At 39.5% G+C, this 7,733-nt stretch overlaps 1 long non-coding RNA gene across 1 annotated transcript; it reads left to right on the forward strand.

The window, feature by feature from the left end:
* Positions 1-138: 138 nt before the first annotated feature.
* LOC134470495 (uncharacterized) lies at positions 139-5,751 on the forward strand. The gene is made up of 2 exons (XR_010039423.1): positions 139-1,832; positions 5,233-5,751. It is a non-coding gene; the product is annotated as an uncharacterized LOC134470495 (long non-coding RNA).
* Positions 5,752-7,733: the final 1,982 nt, after the last annotated feature.

The following is a 7,733-nucleotide window of genomic DNA, read 5'->3' on the forward strand; positions in this document are numbered from 1 at the left end:
TCCCTTCCCGCACATTCAGAGTGGACTCGGTAAGGAGGGAGGGGGCTGTACCTCGAGCTGGGGGCAAGTTTTGAAACTCTACACATCATCATAAATCACTTTAGAATAGGATGCCTGAGGACTTAACCCCTTCTGTGCCAAGTCATCGGGGGAGTTTCTCTGCCTGTCTCTTCTTGCAGTGTACTTTGGGAGGGGAAAATTCTCAGATTTCTGTTTCTGGTTGCTTGGTTTTCCTCAAAGCAGACACTCATTTGGGTCTGGTGGTTGGCTGTGCATACCAGACAGTGTACATCTATTTATAATTCCACACATATATTTTTATCTTTTTTCTGCTTTCTGCTTGAGGTTGGAAAAGCCCATGGAAAACATGACTAGACTGTTTTTATATTATGCTAATTGGAGATCATATTACTGTGTTCTTGATCCTGGTTTCTACTTGGCATGAAGGAAACTGGTAAAAGGTTAGAAATTCAGGCGATGGCTGCTCTCCCTGGAGACTGTGGTTGTTATTACATTATATCAGTGAATGGGCATTCTGATTACTAGTGTTCTATTAGAGATGGTAGACAAAAGGTATCCTTCGAGGGTCTGAGCGTGTGTGTGTGTGTGTGTGTGTGTGTGTGTGTGCGTGTGTGTGTTGCTTCCCAGTAACTTTAGGAATCTAGACAGCTTTAGACAATCCCTGGGAATCGTCATTCCAGGCTCTAAAGGAGGGACTGGGGCAGTTTGAGCTTCTCTTTCCTGGGTCTCCCCTTGGGATTGAGCTTGTAGTGTGGGAGGGAAGATGCTTCATGTTATATGGATATTTCTTCCAGCCCTCTCAAACCAGGGTTAACTGTCACTGGTGGTGGGAGCTTGGTTTCTCAGAAGCCTCTTTACAAGTTTGGCCATGAAAACACCTTTTCTCACGAGATCAGAGTTCACTTCAGGTTGCTTCCCTGTTCCTCGGCATCTCACCATGTTGCATTTGCATTTCTTTCACATCAGCTCTGAGCTGGAATGAGGGAAGTCTTGGAGGAAGCTTGAGAAGTACAAGGGGTTAGTGAGAAGCAAAGCGCTCTGCAGTAACTGCTCAGATCCTCCTGAATGGAAGAACAAGATTCACCTGTCAAACCCATCCAGTGCCTTGTGCTCAGCTGGACAGTCAAATGCAGTTTCCTCTCTCATGATTCCGTAATGTGTTCTACATTAACCCTCACCGGGACTCTTCTTTCTTTTTCTATCCTTCCTTTTTCTTATCCTTTTCTCCATACCAACAACTACCATTTAGTGAGAATTTTCACATGAAGCTCTAGGTCTTGCACTTCCATATATTCTTATATTTAACCCCTAGAGCATGCAAGGAGATAGAATGATCCTCACCAAATGGATAAACTAAGGCTTGGTGAGTTTAAATAAATAGCCTACTGTCACACAAAGGTGAGAAGCAGCTTTAAAATGTGAACCTAGGTTCAGCACTGTCTACCAGACAAAATGCCCTCCTTCGTTTCATTTTTCTACCCTCACAGTGCTTTTTTTTTTGTTCCTTTGTTTCCCATGTTCATAGCAGTGTCTCATTATGTGCTCAACTAAAGCACTTTTAGAGTCCTATTGTCTGAGTAATTGTGTAACTGTACTTCTTGCCTTTCTCAGTAGATTTTCTCTTTCATCCCTTTCCTGAATATCTCATGTTTCCACATGTATCCCAACAGTTTGCATAACATTCGTAACCTGAGCACTGCCAAGACTGAATCACAGCTATTTAGCCATCCGAGGTTAACCTAAAAGGGAAAGCACTCTCCGTGAGCGTCAGTCACTAGATGGCGCGCTAAACACGCGCAGGGCAGGACCAGGTACGTACTCAGCCCCCTCCCTAGCGCATCCCGCTCTGCCCACCGTCTCTGCAGGCACGCACAACAGCAAAGCCAGGCTCTTCTTGCTTGTTAAGAATTTTTCCATCCCAGTGCCTAAACCGTCACCGGGGAACTCAAAAAGGCTTCCTCCACCTCCTGTAGTGGCCCGGAATTCTGGGAAGCACAAGCTTAACAAGAACAAGTAGGGAACACATTTACAACTATCTGCAGAAGCTTGTAATGATTTGTGGCTTGCAAAGATTCTCAATTTCTAGTTGATGATGTAAGACTTCTGTATTAAAAAGTTCTCCATTTAGATATTTACAGTTTTTGTTAATCCAAGAAAGAAATTGTCATTTAGGGCTGATCTGGGGCCAGTTTTGGAGACAGAGAGGTTAAAAAAAAAGTTAAACTAAATTTTAAAGTAGATTTTAGTGTAAATGCCTGCCTGGCAAGCGCAAGGTCCTGAGTTCGATTCTTGGTGCAAAATAAATAGATAAAGATTTAGAGATGCTAATTCCAGATTTCACTGACTTGACATTGGATGCACTTTAGCTCCCAGGGAGAGTTAAAAAAAAAAAGAGTCTATGCAGAAATGAGGCTGGGGTCCTTGCTTGATGGGAATTGGACTGAATGTAAGGAGACTACCAGAAAATGGAGCACTAAGTGACCAGTGCCCCATTGACCTGAGGCTTCAGTGACCTGGGACCCGGATACAGGGAAACATGCCATGAGAGGCACACAGCGGGCCAGCAGAGTGTCCTCACACACAGTTGGTTCTGTTGCGCAAAGTAACAGGCAGTGGATGTTACTGAATTCAAAACAGTGGTGTATCACATGAAAAAATCTTCTGTGTTGGAGGAAGTCTTCCGATGGAAAGACATGCCCTCGCTTGCTCTGTGATATTCTGCTCCCTAGCAAAGTCATTTTATCACATTTGAGGCAGACACAGCACAGACTTGTTGCTAAGGTTGTTATTTCTGCCTTTGCCTTCCACTCAGACATCATCCAGTTTCAATCTTAGCCACATTCAGTCCTTGAGAACAGTGAAGATAAACTCTTCCTCCTCAGCGTTCACAGAGTAGGACCAACTAAAGAAAGAACAAAGTGTTAGGTAGAGCTCCCCATAACTATTAACCTGAGATGCTGTGGGTGCTCAGGAAGTTAGGAGAAAATGTTTCCCCCTCCAAAGAAATACTTGATACTGGATTTGAAATGTCAACAGGGTCACATGTTTAATTAATCTAAAATTGAAAAATATGTGAGCTTTTTCAAAATATAAGTTATATGATAGAATGGCTAAAATATTGAGAACAGATATTGATATTCTTTGTTTAAAATTCACATAATTCTATAAGGTTATTTGGGAAAAGCTAGAAGGTATTTATTTGCAGGTGGAAGGTTGTTTAATTAAGAAAATGTTGATCTTATAACCATCAAAAATTGAAGATTCTGGTCTTCATAGAAGTAAAGGAGTTTTGTGAATGACTTAGTGGCTCATTTTAAATCTCTAAGGTCAATGGTTTAAAATTGAGATTTTTATTGGTTGCTATTTTGTAGGAGAGGCATACCCTTGTGGGCATATTAATTTGCTGCTTGGAGATTTGTACTGGGGTTAAGGAGGGGTGGTTTCAAGCCTTAACCACTGACATGTTAATGCATATGAGATTTACATCAGTCCCATTTAAAGGGGAGCATTCTGGTTGTATCTTGCTCTGTGTTCTTTGATATAGCCAAGCAGATGGAGATGATCCAATTCCTCTCTGTTTTTTTCTTAGTCCAAAGTGCAGACTTCGTTCTAGGTATGGTAGAAAATCCATTCTCTTTCCCTAGAAGTCTGGAACTTGCACAGGTCATTGGAGAAGACAGGCAGATACTTTGCTCTCTGTGCCACATTGCCAGCTTTTGCTTCATGTAAAAATTCAGTGCCCACAAAGGCTGCAGCCAAATGTAGAGTCCTCTCCTGCTGGAGAAGGCTCTTTCATTCCCGGAGTAGGCTCATACAGAATCCACTTGGCAGTAACTGCATGACACCTTGGTGATCTTGCTTGGCATGTTCTCTTGGCTCCACAGTGCATGAGACTTCCAGATTCTCTCCGCATGGCACGGTGCGTTGGACTGCCTGACTGTCCATTCATCTTCATTTTCCCAATCCTTTCTTTAGCTGTGTTTCTAGACCTCTCTTTCTAGACAGGCTCATCCTATGTCTTTGGTTGTTGTGCTGTTGATCGTGCATTTTAGATTTAATCACACAAACTCAGAATATTATCTTACCTTAAAATGTGTGATACAAACAAGATAACAAGTCATTCATTCACTAAGATTTTCTTAATGCAGCCACTGTTTTAGTCTCAGGAAGCTCACATGGAATGGTAGCAGAAACAGTAAAAACAGAAACAGATATGGCAATCTCAGAACTGAGGTTTTTTCTTTCTGCAGTTAGTTACCCACGTATGTTTAAAAGATGGAAATGAACCAAGGAAAAACTATATTTGAAATTCATGTAGACACTGGTACTCAGGTCAAGAGGCAGTGGGGTGCATGAGTACAGACTTCAAGGAGGATAAGAGATTGACTTATAAGTTTAGGAGGCTATTTAAAAGATAAAGTTAGAAAAATCATGTGGGTGTGAGTAGAGACAGTATATATTGTGATGAAAGAGACTTCTTGGACACAATACTTAGAAGAAGAGGAGTAAAGGACATAAGCAAGGAGCAGCCAGTTTTTGGCTGCAGAGAGGAGGGAATGTGTGATGGTTTTCAGTAGGCACAAAACTTGGACCACATTACTTCTGGGTTCGCAGGTATTCACATACATGTCTACGATGAACTCATTGTCTGGGCCTTGGGTCGTCTCTTCACAAGAGACTCCAAAGCACACCACTCACCCTTAACTGAGAAGGGATTCTGCAAGAGCATAATTCATCTGATTTTTCTGTACTTTATATGTGAGTTCTAATTCTTTCAAGCAGATCTTTAGCTTCTGATAACATGGAGTCATTTTACATTAGTTTTTATTTTTATTATTCTGGCATACAATTGAGGAACTAACATTGTAAATTGGTGTCCGATAAATACAGTTAAAAGGAGAAATGATAAAACCCTAGATAGAAACTCAACTATTAATTATAACTTTAAAGGAAGAAAAATCAGAAGAAAAAAGAAACCTACACTTCTGTTGAACCAGAGGGTCTCTTTAGCTCTCTATATAAAATAATAATAGCAAAAACAGAAGACATGGCACTGTCAGACATGAAAGTTATAGCTTATATTTACATCCAATTGATGAACTTGTAAAATTGGTACAAAACACTTTATGGGAAGTACCACAAATCTTTATTTTATTTATTCACTCAAAAACTGTTTATGGATCACCTCTTATGTGCTGGACATTATTCTAGGGTTGGGAATATACAACAGACAAAATGGATCAAGCACCAGCTCTGGAGGGAGTCACATCCTACTAGCAAGAGAGACCAATAGATGTCAAGCAGTAACAAGCACTTCAAAGAAAAGCAATTATAATTCAAGGAAAGGTGATAGCAATTGGAGGAAGAAAAGTGGTATTTAAAATGGTATCAAAGGCTGCCTTGTTACTAGTTATATCTTGCATGAAAAAGAGAATCTTTTATATATCTTCCTGTTTGTCAATTATTAAGCCTTTGAAATTAGAGTTTCATTCATAGTCTGAAATCTCTAGAAGCAATTCTATTGATTGAGGTAGCTGATCAAATTGTTTAATTCTGTCTCGGGTGAAAATAATAGATGACTGTAAAGTAATAAATTTCCTGCATAACTCTCTAACTGACTTTGGAGAAACATGTAAAAGGAATTTCAAAAATTCTTTGAATCTCTGGCATAGGCTGTTCTAATAAATGAAAATAATGTATATATAATAAATAAATAATTTACACATTGCTGTCTACAGTCTCCAAAAACAACTGGCTTGAAATTTGTAATAATAATTTGAAAAATAATCACTTTATTTTGTAATAGTATAAAGTTCTGTTTAAAAGCTGCATGAAGCTATTTGTAGACTGGGGGAAGAGGACAAGGAGTCACCAAGAAGCAAGCTCTCCCTACAAATCAACGCCATGTGCAGGCTGATGCAGGCAGAGCCAGATGCCAGCCTTTTCCCATGAGTCAGCACCATTCACAGACTACAGGGGAAGAGAACAAGAAATCACCAAGAAGCAGGCCCTCCTTGCAAATTGGTACCATGTGCTCGCCACTGGGGGGACAGCCAGACACCAGCTTTTTCCCATGAGTCAACACTGTTTGCAGACTGTGGGGGAAGAAAACAAGTTATCAAGAAGCAAGCCCACCCTTTGAAGCAATGCCAGGTGTGGGCTGCTCGGGGGAAAGCCAGTTGCCAGCCCCTTCGGGTGCATGGTCTAGGAAACAAGAAGAGCCAGCCCCCATCCGTACTGTAAGTGACTGGCTGATCTGGAGAAACACAGGCTGTGATGAGATAAAATACAATGTAATGCTGATAGTGTTTAGTGTTTCACTGATTTTGCAGGTCTAAAGCTGGTAGTCTGATCACCTGTTCAGAGGATAACAATATGCAATGTATCATCTATGAGGGGTCTCCTTCTGAGGGTGGTAGCCACTGTGAATTCTCTATTATCTTGTTTTGAAATCCTGTGTCATTTTAATTGTTTTGTCGGGTTGGGTTTTATTCTGTTTTGTTTTGTTATATCCTATGGTATGGGCAGCTATTTCAAAGATAGCAAGATATATTATGGTAGCCATTTTGGGTTTACTATTGTCTTGGTTTGAAGTACTTTACTACATTCATTGTTTTGTTTTTATTGGCTTTATTCTGTTCTGTTTTGTTTGATTTTCACTATGTCTGAAGCTATTTTGAAGAAAACTGTGGTGACCATTGTTGATTTCATATTGTTTTGAAGTCCTGTGTCACACTGGTTTGTTTTGATTGACTTTATTTTGTTCTGTTTTGCTTGGCTTTATTCCCTTTTAAATAAAAAAAAAAGCTGCATTAAGCTATAATGTAAATACTTTCAACCAAAGCTCATTGCAAAAATTCTGAATAAAAATAAAATAAAATATGGTTTTAAAAATGAGCTTTAAAAAGTTTTAAAAATAATTAATTCTGAATAAAGCAGGTGATATTTCAAAGTTGTAAATGTTACTCTTGTTTAGAAGTTAAGAATGGAAAATAAGAGTGTGTCGTTTCTTTATAAACATCTTGTGATAATAGACTTTTGGCAAAAGACTGTCACTATTAGGACAATTCAGAGTCAGCACAAGTAAACATTGGTAAATAACTGTGTCAAAGTCAGAAGAAACAGCTTTAATTAAAAATATAACTCTAGATTAGAGAACAGTTCCCATATTTGGAGATCTTGTTTATTTGTTAGATGAGACTGCTTTAGCCTGTGACAAGGTGGCAAGAAATCCTCACCCAAACAGACCTTGGCTGTTGCTGAAATCCCAGGTTTGCTGCTCACACAAACTGCCAACTTTCTTGAACCTCAAGTTTCTTAATACATAAAAGACTTGGTAGTTTTTTTTTTTTTTTTTTTTTTTTTTTTACATAAACAACACCCAAATTTTTTCTAAAGGTGACTTGATCGGAATACTTCATGATCCACATAACAGAAAATCTACATCTAGCTGGAGTAAACAAAGAATTTGTCAGTTCACCAAACCAAAATGTTCCCAAATAGGTAAGCTTCTGGGTTGATCTGTTCTCACATTCTCATGATTTTATTGCTGTTTTGGTAAAGTACATATAACGTGAAACTCACCATTTTAACCATTGTTAAGTGTACAGTTCAGCGGCCCTGGGTGTATTTGCTCTGTGCAGCCACCACCCCATCCGCTTCTAGAACTTTTTCATTATACCAAACAAATCCCTGTACCCCTTAAACAACAA

This window comes from Cavia porcellus, unplaced genomic scaffold (genome assembly GCF_034190915.1).
Source record: "Cavia porcellus strain 051 isolate PalLab524CR breed Dunkin Hartley unplaced genomic scaffold, mCavPor4.1 scaffold_15, whole genome shotgun sequence".
Classification (NCBI taxonomy): domain Eukaryota; kingdom Metazoa; phylum Chordata; class Mammalia; order Rodentia; family Caviidae; genus Cavia; species Cavia porcellus.